The following is a 22,171-nucleotide window of genomic DNA, read 5'->3' as shown; positions in this document are numbered from 1 at the left end:
ATTAGGGAGCATTTACTTTCTCAGATTGCCTCTTTTCCTCCCCTAAGCGAGGGAGGAAAGAAAATGAAAACCTTTCTAACAAATATGTCTAGTTTAGCAAAAACAAAAAAAAATCCCACATTGGTCCTGTCCAAAAAGGTATATTTCATTTTGCATATTTAGTACACCACCCTTCTGGTGGGAGGTGGGTAGCATTCATTAGTAGTGCTCCAGAATCATGGTTGATCATAGTTCTTAAGGGATAAAATAGCATTTGCTCAGTGAAACATTGCCTTTGTTCCTAACTGATTCTGAAAGGAATCTCATGTATAGCTTAATTAGCAAAAGGTGCAGACTGAGTGTCTGTGACTAGCATTATTAGTCTGTCGACCCTACAGACATGTAGGAATTGCAGAGGATCAGCTGTGCTCCCCAATGAAGCAATCAAAGGCCCATTTATCTGTCAATCTACAGTAATCCTTAAATCTTTTCAAAATATAAAATGTGCAGTTTGTGATCAAGCAGCATTGGGGGATATGATATTTCATATATTGCTATAATGATAAAGGCGATATGACTGGCACCTTCTAATGGAGTGGGGATGAGGGTGAACTTGTGATTTCACTAGAACAAGGGGCATGGAGAGGGAACTACCTGTGTGGAAAGTCCCTTCGTAATTACTGATTAACATGACTTAGATTAGCATTGCCACAGAGTCAACGAACCTATATCAGGAAGGGACTTCATGATATTATCCTGTCATTTTAAAGGCACTAAAACTGAGACTCCAGGAGGTAGTAAGTAGCCCAAGTCACACCAAAACATAGGGTCATAACGAAGATTTAGATCTAAATTTTTTGACTCCAGAATCAGAAGTCTTAGCCCTAGAGAGGTGCTCCAATTTAGGAAGGGTTAATTTTCTTGGGTGTGGTCCTGCAATTAGAATGTTATGAGAGATAAGACTTAAAACCCTGGTCTTCATTTGGTCCAAGGTCAGCCTGTTAGACTTTAATATAGACTACATCTCCTTATTCCAGTAGATGCTGTATAAAGGTTTAAATATAAAGGCACAAATATGTACACATAAAATTTGAGTAATGTCAACATGTTAACATTTTTGGCTGCCTTGCAGTAAATATAATTTTCTATCTGATTAAAAAAAATCTAATTAATCTCTTGAACTGAGAAACTTTATACCATCTTTCACAGCTTAACACTTTTATTAGTACTATAATCTTTAATAGATTCTCATTGATCTGTTTCATACCTTGTCTTCCCTCAATAATAAAATTATATCAATTTTTGATATTACTTCTAAATAAAAATCATTCTCTACTATATGACATTCTAAGCTAATTATTTGTTTATATCTTTTCAGTCTCCTAATAGATTGTATTTTGGAAAGGAGAGCCATGTAACCAATATAAGCAAATGTGGCTATGATATGGTGAAAATGGAAGATTACAAAATGACCCCAGATTTCCAGCTTGGAAGGCCACCCAATCCAGTCTATTAATGGACAACAATCTTCTCTATGATATCTGACATTTTGCTTAATAAAATGAATGAAGCAGGAAGCCACTATTTCCTGAGGTATCATACTCTACTTTTAGACAGCTGTAAAAGGAGCTAGGTGGCACAGTGGATGGAGTGATGGGCCTTGAGTCAGGAACAACACCAACAAGATAAGAAGTTCTTTTCCTGGCACTAGGTCTAAATTTGTCTCTTTGCACCTTTACATTTCTCCTGGTTCTGCTTTCTGGAACCAAGTAGAAATATTCTAAGCACCGCACATAGTAACTATTCCAATAGTAAAACACAGCCATTGGATTATCCCTGCTCCTCCTCAACCCTCAGCCCTGTTTTCTCTAGTAAATGCTAAAAATCCCATTCCTTCAATAAGTTCTCATATGTCTTGAACTCAAGGGTCCCCATCATCATGGTTACTCTCTTCTGGACACCTACAACTTAGCAGAATCCTTTTTTGAGCATGGACTAACTAGGACTGAACACAGTACTGCAAACAAGATATGACCATGGCAGGGAACAATGAGACTTTCACCTTCTTATGTCTGGATGTAATGTTTTTTAATGAACTCTGAGATTACATCAGTTATCTTGGCTGCCATTCCACATTAGATGACCACATAGATGATCTGATCTCTAAGGTTCCTTAGAGTTCTAAATGCTTTCATCAGAGATGATCATTTTCTCCATTCCTTCTTCATCCCTCCAAAAGGAAAAACTTAGAGACTAAAATATTTGTCTCCACTCATTTTAAGAGTCAAATTGGTGGAAGAACTAGGGAGTGTGGAAGAACTTCCAAATTGGAAGGAAACCCTACTTCTTGCAACAGTTACTGCTTGACTCCCACTTCCTCTATCCCAAAGTGTCTCAATGGATGAGTTGTTGGAATGTTCCCTATTTGATGTACAGCAAAAGAACAATTTCTGTAAGTTCTGTCAAATGGCAAAAGGGGTTAGGTTTGTTCTATCTGAGGGATCATAATTGATTATGACTTTTATTCCACATGATATTGGAATCATTCCATTACTTTCCCTATACTTAGTATTTATAAAGAACAGCCTGCATAGGATATTAGAATTATAGGCATTACAGCCAGGGAAGGTGATCAGGGCCATTTTCTCCATCTGCCACTGATATTTCCAGTCATTGATTTCTATGTAGACTTTAAATGCCTTTTTTTAAAAAAAATAGTGATTCTACTGCTACCTGAGGGAAATTGCCACTGGAAAATTTTTTTGGATATTTGTTCCTCTATCTTCTCTCATGTCTAATCCATGATTTTGAGATCAAATTTCTTCATCTTTTCCTTTCAATTTAATCCTGTTATTTGGCCTTCCCTTCTTTTCTAGGCTCATGTGCACCTTCCTTGTTTTGCTGAATACCTAATTCAAATCAACCGAAATAAAGCTTCTATTTATTCAGCAGGTATTTCACCAGAGGCAAGCACAGTATAGTAGATAAAGGTCTAAAATTAGATTGAGGAAATAAAGGGGTTTGAGTCTTTCTTCTGATATTTACCAATTCTCCTACCCTCAACATCTTCATGTCTCACATGTATGTATGTATGTATGTATGTATGTATGTATGTATATGTGGGGGGAGATATCATGAATCTTGAACTTCGTTTTTCTGAGGGTTATTTTAAGGAATGCATTTTGTAAACCTGATATCACTACAAAAATACAAGCAATTATAAGTAATTTGCTTGAATATTGGAAGACATTCCTCTGTCATATAATTTTAAATTGTTATTCTTTGGTATAAAAAAAAACTTTCTTTTTTTTTCTTTTCTCAAAAATTCTGGCTCTTCTTTTCAAGTGGGGAAGAATATTTTCTCATTCAAGGACAGCTGACTTTTATAAAGTTCTCTTGGTGAATATCTTCTATCTCTTCCTACATCTTTGTGTGCCACACAGTGTTTTTTTTGGAGGGGGGAAGACAGGGCAATTGGGGTTAAGTGACTTGCCCAAGGTCACATAGCTAGTAAGTGTGTCAAGTGTGTGAGATCAGATTTGAACTCAGGGCCTCCTGACTCCAGGGCTGGTGCTCTACTCACTGTGCCACCTAGCTGCCCCTACACAGTGCTTTCTAAGCTCTTTGGTTATTTGTGTTGGCTAATTATATTGGCCTCCTCCCCCCATCTTATGATAACATTGAACATTGCTATCAGATAGAGGGTAATGATCACAATGATGGCCATGAGGGCAAGGATTGAACTTTATAGTGTTGTTCAACGGTATTTTGGTAGGACCCATTACAATTAGCCTATTTGAAAAGCAGAAGACTGTAGCTATTTGGATGGGCAACATGATGTTTTGTGAAGAGATGAGATATTTTTTTAACAAAGCAACTTTATAAAACCCACATGTCCTTGAAGAAGAAAACATTTTTCCCATTTTAAAAAAAAAGGAAAAATTCAGTCAGTCAACGAACAAACATTCATTAAGTTGGGCATGGTGCTCTGTTCTGGGGACATAAAGTAAGGTAAAATCTTGAGAAATTTGAGAAAAAAAGCAAAATACTTTTACGAAAAAACATCTCTCACCCACATATTAAAATCACTCAAGACATATTGGAAAGATTATCAATCAAACTCTGATAAAAATAACAGGAAAAGAGTAGAACGAGGAAGTGTCTGTCATAGGAATGTGATAAAGGACACAAAAATAGAGTCTAGGTTGGAGAGGGATCCCTGAGGATGGTGAGGTCCTCCAGATCTTTCTGTTTAGAGATGTCATTGTATTGATTGTATCGATTCCCAGACCACAGCAGATCCTCCTAGAGGAGATCTGCAATCTCTCAAAAGAGTTTTACTTATCTCTCCATAAAAGAAAAAGCAAATGAATGAAAAATGTCTGTTGCCTAGATTTCAATAAGCCCTTGGAGAGACATCCCATAGAGTTTGTTCAAAAGTAAATATTTTGGGACCAAAAGTACTGATGGACAACTTGGGCTCAGAGTTGAACAGAAAAACAGAGAGGGCTGGATTGTCTTCAGGAAATTGCAAAGTTCCTTTACTGATCTTAAACTTCACAAGAAAACAACAGCCCATCTTTTAAGAAATAGCATTGAACAAGTGTTGTCATATGAGAATAACACACAGACAATAACTGCTTCCAAAGAATTAAAGATAAGTATTACACAGAGGGCAATGGAGAAGGGCAGGGGAGATGTGAGCAGCATGTAGCATAGAAGTAAAGAATGACCCTGAAGAATAGAAGTAAATGAAATAATCAAGGAGAGAAGAAAATGGAATTTATTAAGCACTTCATAAATATTATCTCATTTGATCTTTACAACAACACTGGGATGTAGGTACTCTTATAACCTCATTTTTATAGCTGGGGAAACTGAGAAAGACAAAGGTTAAAGAAGCTATCCAGAGTCACAAAGCTAATAAGACATTGTGTCTGTGTCTGGATTTGAATTCAGATCACCCTGACTCCAGGTCCAACTTGCTATTCACTGCCCCACTTAACTGCCTTTGATAATCAAGGTATTGTATGCTATTGAGCATAGTTAGATTGGTCATGTGGCTGAAAGGTGGCATGAAAGGTGGACAGCCAGGTTCCACTGTTGGCCTCATCATAACAAGGAAGATAACAAGCATGTAGAATGATACCCTGTGGCTGGAATTTTCCTTTTTTTTTTTTGAAAAATAGGTAAAAGTCACCCAGGATGTGTAGACACAGATGGATTATGATCCATTTCACTGGACAAAACTCCTGAACTTATAAATTCATAGAGACATTTGAGAATTCCTTTTCCAGATTGGAGATTATGTGTATTTGATATGGATATGACTATTAAAAATCTTGTTCTTGTATTTTGGACACAATTTTCTTTTAATTTATCATAATTGTTTCAGTCTAGACCTGTAATGATGATGATGATGATGACGATGATGGTGATGGTGGTGGTGGAAATGGTAATGTTTGCTTTTTTTCTTGACCTACTCAATCAAGAAAAAAAAACACAAGACTATTCAATAAATCATAACTGTAGGATCCTATGTTTTCTTTGTCTCTAGATTATTTGTAAAATGATAAAAATACGTGGTCTATTGTTAAATATCATGTGTGAAAGGCTTCCTGTCCTATATTAACATTCTTATCAAAGATGTATCCAATTTGGATATATATGACTCTAATTGTGTTTATGTGTGTGTGTGTATATGTTTATATATATATATATATATATATATATATATATATATATATATATATATATATATATATATATATATATATATATATATATATATATATATTAGAGAGTAAGCATGTAGTTTCATATGGTTGCCTTCATAAAGTCCTAATCTGATGATGCCTCACATCCTAGTGCATGTCATCCTGGCCACTTGACAGCTATGCCAGCAGAGTGTAAGCACTGGCAGAATCAATTATACTAGAAAGGCTTTTAGTGGAAGCCTAGTAACAGATTAAGTCTGTTTTCCAAGTATCAGCTCAGCTAACAATGCAGAGGCATATCAACAGTGGGCTGACTATCCATCCATCGATCTATCTATCTATCTATCTATCTATCTATCTATCTATCTATCTGCCTGTCTATCTTTCCATGACCAATCCATGAAACCAGAAAAAAATAATATAAATTTTAATATGGACCCGTTTGTGCAGTCTCTGGTGGCTTCTGCAATCACATTGGATGACTAGTGGGAAAGAAGACAAAGGGAATCACACAATTTTTAGGGCATTAATACTCTTTGCCTTGATTATTGCCTCTAAATGGGATGTCCTTGTCCAATTACAATAGACACACTGCTATAGTGGCTAAATAATGTCAACATTTCCATTTCTGTCACAAACAGAACTGTAAGAAACACGTTGCTTCTATATAGAGAGTTGGCTCACATATGTAACTTGAAGAGGCAAAAGAAAAAAAAAAAGGTAGGCAGAATGGATTGTGTTGGATACTCAAAGACAACAAGAAACATTTCATAGACTACAAATGGTAATATTTCCAAAAAACACTACCATGAAAATAATTGCAACTTTTGGAAAACATATTTGCTGAGAGTCAAATGGTAGAAAAATCATATGAAGAAATTGATAAGACACTCCATATTAAATTAACATACCTTCATGTACTTGATGACTTCATTGTAAACATGGGAAAACAGAAGGAAGTAGACAAATACATGGGAAAGTAGGATTGAGGAAGAAGGAGTGAGATAGGCCAAATAATTGAAGATTCAACAGAAAGCTGATACTTCTAGATCATGAAGACTTAAAACAGCAATAACAGCTGGCAGATGTTGGACATGGTTGGCACAAAATGGCACACATACACACACAAATTAGATTACATTTAACAGACACTAAGACAGAAAAGAAGGAAGAAGGAAGGGAGGGAAGGAGGGAGGAAGGAAGGAAGGAAGGGAGGGAGGGAGAGGGAGAGGAAAGGAGAGGAGAGGAAAGGAGAGGAGAGGAGAGGAAAACAAACAAAAACAAAGAAAAATTGAAAGAAAAAAGAGAAAAGAAGGAAGAAGACTAACAATTCATCATCAAGAGGGGCTAAGATTTATAGATATTCTCATAGGACATGACAAAGAGCTTAAAAAACTACAAAAATATTTTTGGAACAAACAGATATCATATGACCAAACAATGTAAATACTTGTAATAACAATGCTTTTTGCCACTACTGTGGCCGTGTAAGGCCCATAACACCAGAACCGGAAGTCTACTAGCACAGGTTGTTTGATCTGCTTTTCTATGGAAAGAAATTTTGAGGGATTAACAATCTTACATATATATAGATATAGATATAGATATATACATATGTATATATATGTATATATGTATATATCTACATCTATCTATCTATCTATCTATCTATATGTATATATATATATATATATATACATATATATGTATATAATTCACTTACTTTGGGGAAAAAATCAGCACCCTGAACTTCAGAGAAAACGCAAACAGTAATTACAAGTAGAAATTATATAAACAGAACAAAATAACGTAAATCAGAAGACAGGCTTCTAGCTATCTGTCCAAGACATTACATATATATTTACCAGAGAGAGAAGCACCAACATCTGGGTTTTCAAAGTTGAGGGCCTCCAACGGCTACCCGGAGTCTCATCTGCTCAAATCACATGACACTCTTCCAATGAGTGAGTCCCAAGAAAAATACCAATCTCAGAGTATACATACACTTCTTCAGAGTCAGAGGGCATCACAATCATGTGACTCAAAGCCATGTGACCTAGGCCTTTCTGAGACTTAAGCAGGTCATCAAAAATTCCTGATTCAATCAAAGACTCTTGATTGAAACAAAGGCAAGAGTCGAAGGCCCTTGATTGCTTTAGTGCTGAGAAGCACTCCAAAATAAAAGACAACAAAAAGTCCTACTTTACTTGCTTGACTGAAACAAAGGCAAGACTCATAGGCATTTGATTGCCCCAGTGCTGAAAAGCAGTCCAAAACAAAAGACAACAAAACATCCTGCTTTCCTTGCCATTACAATGCTGAAAATAAATTGAATTTTCCAATGTGAACCAAAATGATTTATTTCCTTATAAAATTTATAAAGCAGCTAAGATTCAGGAGTGGAATACAAAGATACTCCATGGGTAACAGTCACATGTCACATGTCACATGAAGGTGACACTTATTAAAGAACACTGAACAAATTAATGCATCATGTTTTTTTTAAAAATGAAAGGGTTTATGTCAGCAATTCAAGATGAGATTACTGTCATCAGAAAACAGAGCAAAGTTATCATTAATGAACCCAGAATCAAAGGCCAATGTAGACATGACAACTGGGCAATATATTTTTGCATTTATTGGATACTTAAAAATGCATTAAGTACCTATTAGGAAAGTTGATATCCTTTATTAATGAATGGATGAAAAAAATGCCACATAGCCTTGATAGGTTAGTGAATACGATGTCCTGGGATTGGAGCATCATTACAGTCAATTCTGTACCCCATAACCACCTGACCTTTCCATTAATTCATAAATATTTAGTAATGATTCTTTAAGTATCAGGATCGTGAATACTCATAATCTTCAAACTACATGGAATAGAGATTTCTAAATTCAGAGATCCAGAAGAATAAATTAAAACCAAATGGAAAGAAGCCTAGGTATATATCAACCTCATTATAATGTCTATCACTTGAGATGTCCCAGGTTTGCTTTCAGTTAGTCTACAGAAAATGAGCTCACATTCCAGTTCTCTCATTCAGTAAGGAGAAAGATAGCATATCTGCCTGGTTAACAGATCAGGAATATTAAGTCTATGGGAATATTGGCAGGATAGTAATACCTTCAGAATATTTTTATCTGAAGCCATCTGAAGTGGTGAGAAGAATGAAATAACAGTGATAATGATGATTGTGGCCAAGCAGAAATAGGCTGATGAGCCTTTCCTAAGATAAACCATAAAATCCTGGAATAGACTTACTGCATCCTCCTAAAGGCATTTGTGCTGCTTTTTAAGGTTGTCAGAGCATACTGTCTATGCCATGTCCCCAAAGTCTCCATGCTGTTTTAAGGTTTAACCTACACTAATACGTTTGGAACATCTTGTAGAATTATCTCATTTCAGCCTCACAATAACTGTGTGGGGTACGTGTTGCAAATATTATCATTGCCATAAAACAGGGATGGTAAGATATTAAATGTACTCAGCACAAAATCATTAGCTTAGCATAAGATATTAAATATACTTAGCTGGAAGGAGGTGGGATTCAAATCCAAGTGTGCATCACTACAGGTCCAGTTCTCTGTCTGCCTTGTCATTTTTCTTTAAAATTAACTCGCAGATATATTGTGTTTAGTGTCTTTATCTATTGTTAACTATCTCACACTAACTTCCTTTATAAGCCACAAATACCAATTGACCCTTCTTTTGTTTCAATTCATTTCATTCTATGAGTTGAAAGTCCCTTACAATGTTGCTTCCTCTACTGAAAAAGAAATGAAAAGTGATTCTACCTTACCCCAGAATCAAATGATGGACATGTTTCATAAGCTTGCTCTTCTAGTCATGGCTGCATTATGGTTTATATTGAACTATTTATCCTGTGTTCATTTTCTGATGGAAAAAACAAAACAAGTTATGATTAAAATGAACATTGACTAACCAAAATAAAGTCAACAGTGAACAAATAAATAGACTCCAATAGTATCTACTCTGCTCTGACATATTTGGGAATTTGGAGAAGCTCTTAGAAGAAAAGGCTAAGTGTTAGCCTAGGCTTTCGTCCCAGAATTGTCTCTCAAAGTCTATGACTGCTTTTGGAACTGAGAAATAATAGTCATTGCTTATCTGGGCTCTGACTCTATTTCAAGAATACTTACTCTCTCTGTATATGTGGATTATTTTCCTGACCTAACAGGGCTCCCTATGTTTGTTCAGTGTGAACCTGAGACAACTAGGCTCCTCATAAAAACCTTTAAGCCAATGGCAAGAGAAGCATGGCCTCAAAATGGTTTAATTAGCATCTTAATGTTTCCTTTCTAGCTTTCTTCTATCAGTAACAATGGGAAGTATATATGAAATCCAGGGTGCAAAAAAGTAGCTAAGATGAAAGAATATAGTTCAATAGATATTCAGTGTGGCTAGCAGAAACCTGAAATCATCTGAAAAGATGTAATTACTGAAAATCATATTTAGCAGAAATGTTTGTCTACACAATTTATTTTCTCTGGCTTTAATCATAGCTGGGGGGTATTGCAGCTGCTGTTATTTCTTTGATGATGTCAGAGAATTTAAATTTACTAACCCCAAATTTGAGTTATTTTTCCTGTATAAATTATCGAAGATTTATAGGAAGCTACTTTGAGGCCCTGAAGCCAGGCCTAGTATGTCTAAAACGATTATGGTAATAATATCTTACATTTATATAGTGCCTTTCAACCAGAAGAACCCCGAAGTGATTTATAAAGTCTACTTACAGGAAGGATTTCACTTGCTTGGGAAATAAATTTACCTATAGGATTGACATAGCATCCGCTTTAACTCTGCATTGCTTATCGGGTTGGGAGGTAAGGCTGAGCAGACTCCAGATCCTACCTCAGAATCTCCTTCATAAATCACACCATGTAGCATTTCCTAACTTCTCCAGGTTACACTTACCTCTCTGTTTTCAGAATTTTTATGATCCATTCGAATAGTCAATAATATTCTGTGTCATGGAGTTATACATGCATACTTCAATGGTACCAGCATCTCTTTGGTGTGGGTGTTCCTTCTAATCCAGCAGAGTATACCCTATCCATGCTCTCTCTTCTAGGGTAATTATTTTCCATGCCCTACTATAAAATTTCCACAGATGATCTCCTCAAGAAATTGGAGATCTTTCTCTAGGCCTTTCTCATGCTTATAAATATAACAGCTTGACCATCCATCTGTCATCCTTCGTTCTCAGTACCTGAGCAGCCTAGCTCTTTTTCTGATACCATATGCCCTTGGGAATGTATTTCAATCCACTTCCTGTGCAAAGATTTCTCAGGGCCACACTTCTCTTGATTCTTCTTGTGCATTGATAATTTGTTGAAGCTTGTTTTTGCCCACTGTCCAGTGACCTGGACTCTTCTGACATTAGAACCCCTTATGTGTTGCTATGTATTTTCTTGCGTTTTCGAACTTATTCATATCAGTTAGTATTGTTTCTACTAACTAAGATGGGCCAGAGACATATGCCTGAAAACAAAGTACATTCAACTTAATTTTCCTAATTGGAAGGGGGAGAACTAAAGTTAATATATGTCCCAGGATTTGCTGCGTTGCCCAGAATACCTTCTGCTCACATCTACAGTCAGGGAATATTGGCCCCGTGACCCTGAGGGATTCATTTAATGGGCCTGCTCCCCATGCCAATTCTCTAAGACTTCAAATTGCAAAGCAAGTGCTCTGCTACATTGACAGAGGACATTTCCTCACTGGTATCCACCAATGAAATCACAGGTCCTGTCCAAAAAAGAGGAAATTTTCAACAGCCTCTGTGGGATGATTTAAGGTTTTCCAGGAAAGATTCTCAACATTCCCCTTCTCTACACCCCAAAAAGAAAAAAATGCCCCAAACACTCAAGCTCTCCATTATTCAATGAAGTTGCTGATGCCTGAAATTACAGAGCTAGTGTATTACTTGGCTTGACTTCTCCAGGTATCCCTTTTAAAACTTGAAGAGCCCTAGAGGGCAAGAAGCCCTTAAGGCAAAGAGTTAGCCTCCTAGTACTTAGAGGAAATGGCCTGAGGTGATTTTCTTATGTTAACCAGTATGCCATTGAGAGGACATGAATGAAGGTTTCTCTAAGGTGTGAATGAATGTAATTTGAACTTTGTGAGCTCAGTTAACCACTGATAATGGTAATTGACATTGTAAAGGCCCTTTAACCTTTTGATAACATTCGTTATCAATCTCCTTGGCGATTCACTACAGCCCAGTGAGGGTCAGTACCAGAGATGATACCTCTATATTACAGATGAAGAAACTGTCAGAGTTGGGATTTGAACCCAGGCCTTCCTGACTCCCAAGTCTCAACACCTCATCCAAGAGATCTGTAGCTCCAGGGGCATGTGCAGTATTTAGCAGGACTAGCACCTCTAATGTGAGAGCTTGAAGAGGCCTTTTCAGAGCTGTTCATCTACCCTTGGTGTTCATCTGATTAATTCAACTCTCATCTGTGGCTTCAAGAGGCTGTAACATATGCAGCAGCCCCACCTTGCTAAACTATCTTGGTAGAGAGTCTAAACCAGGTTGAGGGCAATTGATGAGCCTCAAACCTGTTTGTGAGTTAGGGAGACATCTACCCCAAGGATATGAAGATGTTCTCTGGTGGAATGGGTAAAGGAGCACAATTTGTTCCTATGGCCATGAAGGCAACTGAAGTAGGTGTTGTAGGGCACTTAGAGCTTATCAGACATCAAGATGCCAAGGTGCAAAGATTGCACCATTGGATCCTGGGCCATCACCAGTCATTTTGCTTTTGTCCTGCTACTAGGCTGTGATGATTCAGGAAAAGAGTGAGGCTGATGATTTCATACAACTCTGCCTCACTTACATCCAATAGTGCAAGACAAGACACCATTGTGATGTCATTGGTCCTCTTTGAAAATGAAGGACAAAGAACAACATAGGGACCATGTATCCCCCTATCATGCCTTGCAGAATTCTTGCCTAGAACTAGGTGTTTGATAAAGAACCAGTGGATAGATTGGAAGAAAGTAGGAGGATGGAATCAAATTTTCTGCAAAGAATGCTCCATTCTGGAGTTGCCCTGTGACCTAGTTATAACAGTCACTACAAATAGGGTAACCGAAGGTGACACATACAACACACTTTAAGTTTTATTCCCCATACCATCCTCCTCTGCCTGCTCATTGTGGTATGACCTGCTTTCTTGAAGGTAATGTCAGTGCAAGGGAAGCTCCAGAATTTCCATTATCCAAATCATGGCTGGTGAGCAACACTCTTTATTTGGTTGTATTGAGATAAAACAATGTGTAAAAAGTCAACAAGGGAAAAGAAAGAGGTTGGAATAAACTAGACAATAAAGAGACACTAATTCTTGCAGAAAGTCTTTCTAAGCCATTTATGTATAGTGTGGCATTCCCCCCATTTCATCTCTTCTCTGAACATGAAAATCCGATTTTCTTCTTCTCCTAAGCTAATATTATATTTGCACTGACTTTTTACCACTTTCTGCTCCATATATTCCTTTCCCCAATATATAGTGATATGAAATATTTCTTATAGCTAAAGGCCATTGAAAGACTTTTAGAGGAAAGAGTAGATGGAAAATAATATGTAAAATAAATTATAGGGCAAATCTGAAAAAATAAAAAAAAGGAATTTATACATTGTTGTGTCACTTCATTTGTATTGTTGAAAGCAACATTCACAGATTTTTAAGCAGTCAGTAAAAATGAAAAGATTTGAAAAGATCAAGAGATAATGTATGTAAAGTACCTTGGCAAACTTTAAAGGATTTTATAAATGCAGGCAATCATTTTTAGTAGTGTGACAACAAATATTTGTTTGCAACAACACATATCTATTGAATGCCTGCTTAGTGATGCTATGATATACAGAGTTGATGCATCCATCATATTTAGTAATGAAAGAGATAGATGGATAGATAGCTATCCAGATAGATAGAAACGTAGGACATACACTATCAATGGACAGTTAGATGGGCCAAGAATTAAAAAAGGGAGACAATTTTGGGACAGATTGCCTTGGGAAAATTTCATAATTCTTTGAACAACCTCTAATTGCTTTCTTAAATAAAAGTCCATTTTTAAAAATGAATATTCATCCAGAGTTGTTCAGTTGTGAGTAATGTAATTCTGTGATCTCTAAAGTACTGAATTTCCACACCACCCAAAATTCAATGGAGATGTACATAGTGAGTATGAGAGGTTGGAAATCTATAGTAAATAACAAATTGTGAAAGAGCAGTGGCAGAAATGATGTGACCAGAAAAAGTCATGAAGGTTAAAAAACTAAAACCTAAGCCAGTCACCATAACAAGAGCAAGGGATCACCCACAGATGGACCATATTCTGTATTGGCATCTAAATGTAAAGAATTCTCACCTGTAATAGCTAGGGCTTATGGGAAATAATAATGGTCCTGTGTAAACATAGTAACAATATAAACAACAAGGACAAACTTCTTCCTTTCCCCTCTCTTTCTCCTTCACTTCCTCCTCCTCTTCTCACTTGGGAGGTGCGGAGAGAGCTCAGGAAATCCTTCCAGTTACAGAGACAAGATTTCTAGCAGCACTGAGCTTTAGAAATAGTATGGCCAAGTTGCCTCAATTCTCAGCGTATATCACAAGTGCAAGAGCCTGAAGTTAAAATGGCTGAAAGCCCTCAAAGTATCAATGCCAAATGCACCAACCCTCGCTTCCTTTGAGCTTTTAATCTGCAAGACTTTGGTTTTCTTCAGGGCTCTCTGTAAATGGGTCTGCATGATGATGTTGATGATCATGTACTTTTATCTTTTCTATGGCAACATGGGAAGAGCTTCATACTAAATTACTTTAGCTTAAACTGCAGAGAATCATTGATTCTCATGTCCCTAAGTACAAAACACTTCCTCTCTCCTAGAAGGGTCTTAACCCAGGAAATGACATATTTTCCTAGGTGGACTTTGATTATGTTTATTAAATTTCACAAAATGCTATACATTCATTATCTCATTTGAGTCTCATAGCAGCCCTCAGAGAGGAGTACTATGATGCCTTGGGGAGGTGATAGTGGACTGGAATTACTATTTCATCGGAGAAAGGAGTCCTCTGTGGGAAAATTTCTTGTACCAATGCAGATCTGTAATTCATCTCTATCTTACCATCAAGGATCATTGCCTGGGGCCATCAATAGCTTAAAGGACTTGCCCAGTGTCACACAACCATGATGTATCCAAATTCTTCCTGACTCCATGGCTAGGCATCTACATACTATATCTCAACCCAGCGCCCAAACAAATAACAACAACATGGCTTTGCATTTATTATTAATATATTTCATACTAACAGGTATGTATATGCTGCTTTCCCTCCCTCTTAATTGAATATAAGTTCCTTGAGGGCAGGAACTGTTTTCCTTTTGTGTTTTTATCCTGGTACCTAACATAGTATCCATTATATGTGCTTAATGAATGCTTGTTGAATAAACATTCATCCTTTTTAGCATGTAGATGCTTAAGCATTTAAAGAATATGGTCTTTAAGAAACTTAGCTAGAGTTGTATGCCAATAATATTTATTATTAAGCATCTTCCATGTGTCAGATGTTATGCTAAGCACTGATAGTCTTAGGCATCTATTATCAGAATTAGTTGAGGAAACAAGATGTTTAGGTGGAAGAAGAGAAAACTCAGGGTGATTATGGGGGGGGGGGGGAAGATAGGTGTTGTCAAGTCTTAATGGACTGTCATGTGCAAAAAGGATTAAATTTTTTCATTTGGGCTTCAGAGGGCAGCACATGGTATCATGGGTGGAAATTGAAAGGAATCACATTTAGAATAATATAAATAAAATAACAAAAACAATAATTTCCTTATTAGAGCTATCCCAAAGTGGGGGATGGGCTGCCTCAGGAGGTAGGAGATTTTCCCACTGGAAGTTTTTAATCAATCAACAGTAATGTCTCAAACATGTATGTGTCAACCACAAGGATATTAATTTGTAACAAGTCTTTTTTTTTTAAGGCATGTGTTGTTCTAGATAATTTCTGACTAAGGCCTTTTCCAATTTTTATATTCAGCAATTCTGTTAATTAAAATCACCTTCTACCCCCCCTATTGTTCTTACATACGCTCTTATCCCTACATATGCAGTCAAGCTTCACATGGAAAATTTAAAAAAAAAACTCGAGATTTTAAACAAACAAGCAAAAAAGTCCTTTGCTTAGATTCCTTAATTTTTTTTTAGGTTATTGCTGTTACATAAATGATATTACTTAAACTTAAGCCATGACAAAATGACAAATTTTAACTTCACAATCCATTAATTGGATACTAGGCAAAAATTTTGTTTTCAATAGGAGATATGTTTTTTACCAGATATGTTAAAGCATTACTTAATGTGATCTTAAAACTCATTAACTATTGTGTAATATTCCATAAAAACCTTGATATTCTTACTAAGAAGGTTATGTCATTATGAGCCATGAAGTTATCTCTTGGAGAACTGAACGTTTACATTTGATTTTTTTTTTACTTTTTGTCCTGCTTTTGTTTTTTTAATCAATATCACCAGCTGATTTTAGTCATCATTAAGACTGGGACAGTCAGGTGAAGAGGACACAGGATTTCAAAGCATAAGGCACTGGATCACTTCCCACTTCTGTCACTTATTAGTTGCTATAACACAAGCAAGGTACTTCTCTTTGAGTCTCTGTTTCCTTCTCTATAAAATGTGTTCAACTTTATGTGTAGTTGGACAAAATAAAATTCTATTTAAAAAGATCTGAAAAAGACATCCTTGCCACATCTAAAACCTTATCATCTTAAGTTAGAAAACAAGGGTACCCAGAGTACCTACCTTTTTTTTGTAGTGTAGGATTCTGGGGAGTTTGTGTATGAGAGGTGAAGATCTCTTGTTCTTTTTTTTTAAGTTTTATTGATGAATTTTTTTTATGATACAATCATTTCTAGATCAACCCCTCCCTCCCCCACACCCATTAACAAGCACCAGTAAGCTTCTTGTGTGAAGGGGAGCAGGATAGTTAATCAAAGCCAATGTCTATATCAATCAAGTCTGAAAACTTGTAAAGCTCTTTGAAAATCTGAAATAACTACAGAATTGTCAGATATAATTATGATTAATAATATCAGGAGGTTAGATTAGATTATCGCTAAAAATCCCTCCCTACTCTGAATTATCAGATTATAGGTTTAAAGCTAGGAGAGACCTTAGAGATCATTTACATATGAAGAAACTGGTTTAAAGAAAAGTTGAGTGACTTCCCCAGGATCACATGATTAGGATATACCTGGAGCAGGATTTGAACCCAGATCCTACTGACTCCAAGGCCAGTGCTATATCCATTGTATCACACTGACTCTTTATGACTCCTTTCTTCTTTACTTTTTGTTCTTAAGAAGCCAGTTTGGTCCCAGGGAAGATCAGTATTCAAAACCATGCCTTTCCCTGGGGATGTAATCAGTCTAGAGCAAGACGTTGCTTGTGTACTCTGTCTTTCCCAGTCCAAGGGAAGGTGAGGATTTCTCTGTCATTCACAGCTTAGTTTTGTCAGAGAAAAACATTGGCTAGAATCATTTCCCCATTCCTCTAGAGCAGGAAGGTCTGCCAAGTGCTTTGCATACATTATTACCCAATCACATCATTCTACCAGGCCTGTGAGGTGAGTGCTGTTATTATCACTCTCAGTGTCTTAGGATCCTAGTTTGATATTTGGAAAGGATGAAAGAAGTCATCTGGCCTCAACCCTTCATTTTATAGATAAAGAAATTTAGACCCAGAGAGGGTAAGGGACTTGCCCAAGGCCACATTGGTATTGATCGTCACAAGTAGGATTGGAATACTGGTCCACTGGACACCAGAGCTGGTGCTGATTCCCCTGTAATACATTGCCTCCTGATTCCCATTCTATAGATGGGAAGACTGGAGCTCCTAGGGGTTGTATTGAGCACTGCTGGTTGTGTTTCTCTTAATGTTAGGTACCATTGGCTAATACTCCAGTTCTATTGAGCATTCACCATCAATTACCTTTCACAAAGGGGTATTTATTTGGCAAGTACACCAATAATAGCAACAAGAAAACAAACAAAGAAATAATCCCCCTTGTGCCAAACATACCTCCATATCCTACCTCAGATTCCAGGGAGTGTAGGTTTAGACTTAACTCAATTCTCTCATAGCATTGTTACCATCAGCTTCATGTGGAAAGGCAGCTTCACTACTGGATGAATCCTTGTCTTAGCTACTTGTGGCCAGGGTCTTGAAGGTCACTCCTTGCTCCTCAAGTATTGATATTGAACTGACTGCAAAACCTGGGTGCGGGGTCTCCAGAAAGCCTGGATGCCCAGAGGCGCAGACGTCTGGCTAGATGTTCACTCCCTTGACAAGGGCAAAGTTGTTGATACATTTATCTAAAATATGTGAGAAAAAAGACTAAGGAAGCCCATTTCCATAGGTCACCTTCAGTGGAGAGGTCCTATAGCCTTTCATCTTACTTACAGCATTGTATCATATTGGGCACCATTGGCAAAGGAGTCATATTACTAGAGAAAAGTTGAAAAGAAAAAAATATTCAAGGCTCCAGTTGAAGGTCAGCTTTTTTAAGGCATCTTTTCTTCTGGCCATGCTGCCCAGTGAAAAAGCTGCTTTTAACCACATACTTAGTAGACCAGAACCGGTTACAGAATATCCATGCCTGACTCAGCATCTCTTCAAGGAACTTCTGATATATGTCATCACAATTCTATCAAAAGCCAGCTCTCCAGCCTCTCCATATCATGAGATATCATCCGAAGAACCATAAGCATGTGCCAGTCATCACTACGTCACAGGACATTGGTGAAGGGGAGAATATTTAAGGAATGAGTGGTCAGTTATATTGAGTACAGTTAGCAGGAGTGTATTTTCATAGAATCACAGGAACATTGAACTAGAAAAGGCTTAAGAGTCATCTGGGCCAACCTGTATCTGATACAAGATCATGTCTCTAGAGGTACCTGGTACCTGAATAGTTAGTCAGCTTTTCCTTGAAGACTCTCAGTGAGGAGGAAGCCATTGCTGTCCAAGGTAGACCATTCCACTTTAGGGTACCTCTAATGATGAGGAAGGATCCATGTTGGTTTTTTCCTTAACTTAAAGATTAGTGGTATGTGCTGCTCAGATGAAAGATTGCTTATTTAAGTTATTTTTTAAAAAAATTAATTAAAAAAAATTTAAAATTAAATTTAATATCTTCCCTAAAATCCTCCTTCTCTCTCTTCCCCAACTCTAATAAAAAAGCAAAAAAAAAAAAAAAAAAAAAAAAAAAGCAAAACTCATGCTATAAGCATGTATCCTTGATGGAATCCTAATAAAGCTGTCCCCAGTCCCAATATTTTAACTTCCTTATAGGCCCCACTGAACAGCAGGCCCACTGCCCCTACCTAGCCACTCCCCCACACACACACATACTCAATATCCTAATTTCTTCATATATGCCTCACTGCTCACCAGAACAACAGATATGTCCATGAACCCATATTTCTCACAGAAACAGCAGGTATGCCCATGCAATGGGATCCCAGCCACTGTCTCTAGCGAGCCACTGACCCCAGACCCATTCCTCATATTGACCACAGAAACAACAAGTGTTTCCATGCGTTCACATACAAGCACATCGATCTAGTCTCAGGTAGACCACCATAGTCAGCCAATCAGAAAGCAGCACCACCAGGATGCCCAAGCCGGATTGGACCCCAAAACAATAGAAGAAACTTTCCCTAAACAGGCATCTGTGCGCTGATAGTAGAGAACTGACCTAGAGTGAACTTATGAAGTAGAGAGCCTTTTTATAATATTATACATACATCCCACCCCCAATGGGTTTTTCTGTATGTATTTTGGGTAATTGCATGTGAAGTTCTACTGTGGATGGGACCTCTCCCCTATTACCTAATCCCTTAAAGAACCCCTCCTACTTTTTCAATATTCATAATTTCTGGTATGTAATTACATCTTTACCCTATAAAAGTCCATTTTGGTTTCTCTGAAGTTGCTGGTTCCTCTTAGAACTTAGCCTGCTTCATGAGAGGTATCAATCTCAATAAATGCCTCCACTTGTCTTAGAGGCAGTCTGAGCGAATTCTTAGAGACAGTTCCAACACAACATATTGTGAAACTGCAACAGTTTTTGGTGTCCCTGGGTGGGCAGAGCCTAAACCCCAAAAGTTTTTGGCATCCCTAGGTGGGCAGACTTGAAATCAAAGCATCTGGGAAACCAGGGACTTGCCTGAGCTCCCCCCCCCAGGTCCCTTCAAACACCTATAAAAATGGCTCTGAACAAATTCTAGAACTGCAGAACCTTTGAAATAGCAGAGAGAAGCAAGGCTCCAGCCCAGAACAGCCTGGATGGTTGCAGGGTAAGGTCTACTGAACGGAACTGGGAGCACAGTGGAGCAGAGCCCAGCATGAGTCACACCTGGACCAACCCAGACTGGGAAGCCTGGTGGAACAGGCGCTAGTGCCCTGAATCAGTGAGCTCTGGAAGTTACCAGACTTCTCAACCCACAAACACCAAAGGCAACAGAGAAGGTTAGTGGGAAAAGCTGCTGAGAGAAAGGAGTTTGCAGTTCAACCACCACCCTGGGGCAATGGAGGTGATGCAGCTCTAAGGCTGCTTCCAGAGCTACCACTGTAATTGCTTCTGGCCCCAGGCCCACCCGGTGGGAGGAATTAAGTGGCAGATCAGAGCAGGAGTGCAGAGCCACCTTAGATCTGAGTCTGGTCTAGGTTGGCGGGGGGGAGGAATAGCACTGGCATGGCACAGCTTGCTGTGTAGAAATAGCTCTGAAAACAGCAGCACAGCCCCTCAAGCTTGGGACAAAGTATTCTATACTCTACAAGCAGTTATACCCTGACAAAAAACTCAAGGTTCAAGTAAGTTGGCTGGGAACATGGCCAGGCAGTGAAAACAGACTCAGATTCAGACTCAGACTTTGGAATCTTACTTTGCTGACAAAGAAAACCAAAACATACAGCCAGAAGAAGTCAACAAAGTCAAAGAGCCTACATCAAAAGCCTCCAAGAAAAACATGAACTGATCTCAGGCCATGGAAGAGGTTAAAAAGGATTTGGAAAAGCAAGTTAGAGAAGTACAGGAAAAATTGGGAAGAGAAATGAGAGTGATGCAAGAAAACCATGCAAAACAAGTCAATGACTTGCTAAAGAAGAATAAAAAAATACTAAAGAAAATAACATCTTAAAAAATAGACTAACTCAAATGGCAAAAGAGCTCCAAAAAGCCAATGAGGAGAAGAATTCCTTGAAAGGCAGAATTAGCCAAATGGAAAAGGAGGTCCAAAAGACCACTGAAGAAAATACTACCTTAAAAATGAAATTGGAGCAAGTGGAAACTAGTGACTTTATGAGAAATCAAGATAGGATAAAACAGAAGCAAAGGAATGAAAAAATGGAGGACAATGTGAAATAACTCATTGGAAAAACCACTGACCTGGAAAATAGATCCAGGAGGGATAATTTAAAAATTATTGGACTACCTGAAAACCATGATCAAAAAAGAGCCTAGATATCATCTTTCAAGAAATTATCAAGGAGAACTGCCCTGATATTCTAGAGCCAGAGGGTAAAACAGAAATTGAAAGACTCCATAGATCGCCTCCTCAAAAAATCCCAAAAAGAAAACTCCTGGGAATATTGTTGCCAAATTCCAGAGCTCCCACATCAAGGAGAAAATACTGCAAGCAGCCAGAAGGAAACAATTTGGGCATTGTGGAAATATAATCAGGATAATACAAGATCTAGCAGCTTCTACATTAAGGGATCAAAGGGCTTGGAATATGCTATTCTGGAGGTCAATGGAGCTAGGATTAAAACCAAGAATTAGCTGCCTCGCAAAACTGAGTATCATGCTCCAAGGCAAAATATGGATTTTCAATAAAATAGAGGACTTTCAAGCTTTCTCAGTGAAAAGACCAGACCTGAATAGAAAATTTGACTTTCAAACACAAGACTTAAGAGAAGCATGAAAAGGCAAACAAGAAAGAGAAATCATAAGGGACTTACTAAAGTTGAACTGTTTTGTTTACATTCCTACATGGAAAGATGACCTGTATAATTCATGAGGCCCTCAGTATTAAGGTAGCTAAAGGGAATATATGAAGGAAGAGATAGAATGGGGTAAATTATTTCACATAAAAGTGGCAAGAAAAAGCAATTCTGTAGGAAGGGAAACTGGGAGCAGGTGAGGGGGAATGAGTGAATCTTGATCTTATCAGATTTGACCTGAGGAGAGAATAACAAACACATTCAATTGGGTATCTTACCGCACAGGAAAGAAGGAGGAAGGAGATAAAAAGGGGGGATGATAGGAGGGAGGGCAGATAGGGGAGGAGGTAATCAGAAGCAAGCACTTTTGAAAAGGGACAGGGTCAAGGAAGAAAATTGAATAAATGGAGATAG

Source organism: Trichosurus vulpecula, chromosome 8 (genome assembly GCF_011100635.1).
Source record: "Trichosurus vulpecula isolate mTriVul1 chromosome 8, mTriVul1.pri, whole genome shotgun sequence".
NCBI classification, from domain to species: domain Eukaryota; kingdom Metazoa; phylum Chordata; class Mammalia; order Diprotodontia; family Phalangeridae; genus Trichosurus; species Trichosurus vulpecula.
Note: the sequence above shows the minus strand (reverse complement) of the source record.